This window comes from Otolemur garnettii, unplaced genomic scaffold (assembly GCF_000181295.1).
Source record: "Otolemur garnettii isolate 467f Iridium unplaced genomic scaffold, OtoGar3 scaffold00004, whole genome shotgun sequence".
NCBI classification, from domain to species: domain Eukaryota; kingdom Metazoa; phylum Chordata; class Mammalia; order Primates; family Galagidae; genus Otolemur; species Otolemur garnettii.
The window spans coordinates 25882758-25885762 of NW_003852399.1; positions in this window are offsets into that span (position 1 = coordinate 25882758).

Consider the following 3005-nt stretch of genomic DNA (forward strand, 5'->3'; position numbering starts at 1 on the left):
ACTCTGTCTCTAAAAAAAACAAAAACAAAAACAAAAAACTTCAAACAACCCCAAGTATTAATTATTCATTATTTTGGTTATTTATAGTTACGAAACCAAGTCCTCCAATACTTAATGGCTTAAAATGATAATTTATTTTACTCAAGATTTGATAGGTCAGGAATTTGGGAATGGCTTAGATGAACAGTTTATTTCTGTTCCACATCTGGTACAGCTAGAGGACCCATTTCCAAGAGGGCTTTTCACTCACATGTCTAGCCCATTTGGTTCTCCATAGGCTCCTCTACCTCTCTCTTCTTATCCTATGTGATGCTCCATCCTCGAGGGTCTATCTGGAAGGCAACCTAAGTGAGGGTGCAACATGAACTGAAACTGGATCATTTCTACCATATGATGTTGATGAAAGCAGTTGTAGAGTCATCCCAACCTAAAGCAGTGGAGAAATAGACTCCACACATGATGGGGGAATGGCACATCTGCATGGCAGAAGAGCATGTGGAGTGGAAGATACCAACATGTCCAACTTTGGAAAATTCAGCCTGCCATACTCAACTCTGTTACATGTGAATATATAATGTAGTTAAAACTAATTTGTAAACAAAGCTATCATAATTGTTTCTATAACCTTACAGATTCTCAATATGCATACCTTGTGTCACATGGCATACATTAATCCAATGGTCTTACCATTTCAGACTCCTTGGAGCATGTCACTGTCAGTGGCTGAAATGACAGTCATGAAATCTTCAGTCTCTGAGGAAAAGTGACATAAATGTGAAAGTCATGATGTATTGCCTCTAGAAGAGGTTACTAAATAAAAATCTTTGGAAGTTGTCAATTTTCACTGAATTTCCTTGTATACCATTAAATAATTGTGTCAAGTAATACATAACATATTTTAAAGTTCCTAAACTAATCACTTGACTCGAGAGACAATATAAGGTATGGCTAGGAGTTTTGGCTTTGTAGTTATATGAAAGAGGGTGCTTATCCTGGCTTTGTCACTTATTAACTGTGTGATCTTAAAGAAAGTTTCTTAACCTTTTCTGGTTAAATGTTAGTGTTAATCATTGCTGTGTAGCAACTACCCTCAAACAGTGACTTAGATTTTATTTCTTATTATTCTATTGGTTAGGAATTCAGGAAAGGCTCAGCTGGATGGTTCTTCTGCTTCAGTTGGCATCAGCCAGGGCCATTCCCACTGTTGCTTTTAGCTGTCCATTTGGCTTGGCTGGAAGCCAGGAAGGCTTCATTCCTGTGACAGGTGCCTCAGTACTCCTCTCAGTGGACTTGCTCGCTCTCCACAAGCCCTCTCATTATTCAGTAATCTAGCCCAAGTTTCAGTTTGGTTCCTGGCTTCCTAAGGATGAAAGTGGAAGCTGCCTGATCTCTGAAGCAGTAGATTCATAACTGGCACAGTGTCATTTCCACCTCAGTCTATTGATAAAAGCAAGTCACAAGGCCAGCCCAGGTCCAAAGGCAGAGAAATGGACTCAACCTCTTAGTAAGAGGAGTGTCATGTGCACACAGGAAAGAGAGGATTGGATGGCAGCCATCTTTGGAGACTACCACACCAGGATTCAATGAGATAATTTATAAAAATGCATAGCACAGTGTCTGGTATTCACTATATGTTTTCCAACAATAATAATAATTTTAAAATGTGTAATAGAGATTTCACTTTTCTCAAAATATTTGACTTACCAGTTAAGAAAAATCACCACAGAATGGGTTGTTTTATATCTCAAAAAATAATTCAAGCATGCTAGTATTGTAAGTAATTCAATATTGAGCAGCAGTTCTCAATCTGTGGGTTGCGACCCCTTTGGGGGTCAAATGACTCTTTCACAGGGGTTGCCTAAATACATCCTGCATCTCAGATATTTACATTACCATTCATAACAGTAGCAAAATTACAGTTATGAAGTAGCAATGAAAATAATTTTATGGTTGGGGGTCACCACAACATGAGGAACTGTATTAAAGGGTCACAGCATTAGGAAGGTTGAGAACCACCGTTACTGAGCATATGCTATATGCACAATACTTAGTATCACAATCACTATCCATAAGGACTTCATCCTAGTGACACGGAAACAATACAAGAAGGAGAAGGGATCTGGCCAGAGTTGGAATACTAAGAGGGTTGAAAAGAGAAGAAAAAGAATTAAATTAAAAAATAGAAGCCATCATAAGTTACGGGAATAAAATAAGAAAGTCCTTAAAAATCTTTGAATTTTTACCATCATATGTCAAATTTCAACCATTTCTTTGTTAAAACCAGGGTAATATTTACTTGCATCAGGCAGTTTAGGCTATTTATTAACCTTGCAATCTCAGTTGCTTAATACCACTAAAATTTATCTTTCACTCATGCAAAATGTCCACTATAGGTCCAGGCAATTTTCTAAGGCAGCTGTTTTCCATGAGTTGGTTCAGCTTTCCTGGGGCCTTTGGTCTTAAAGACACCTGAATATCAACATTTGCTTTTGGAATCACTGTAGCAGAAGACAGCTAAAATGCTTCCATGCAGCCATGAAATGTGTCACTTCTACTTATTTTATTGGTTAAGCAAGTTAGATAGCTAAGCCTACTATCAATGGAGCAAGGATACACCATCCTCCTTGCTGGAAAGACAGGAGATCCTGACATATTGGTGAGCAGCAGCATGCCACTCCACTGTTCCAGAGGGTAGATGTGATGATTAAACGAGATCAAGTATCACATGGTTGAGAACCACACAGCCACATGGAGAGAGACTGTTAGGAGGCTGCTTAGTCCAATTCACACTAAGTGACTAACTCCTGCCCACCAGTTGCAGGGACACAATTTTAACAGTTGAGTCATTAGTTATTGCAAGTTTTGGAACTTTATGTCATTCTTAAAGAGTTGAGACTCTTGGCTTGGCGCCTGTAGCTCAGTGAGTAGGGCACTGGCCACATGCACTGAGGCTGTCAGGTTTGAGCCCTGCCCAGGCCTGCTAAACAACAATGACAACTGCAACC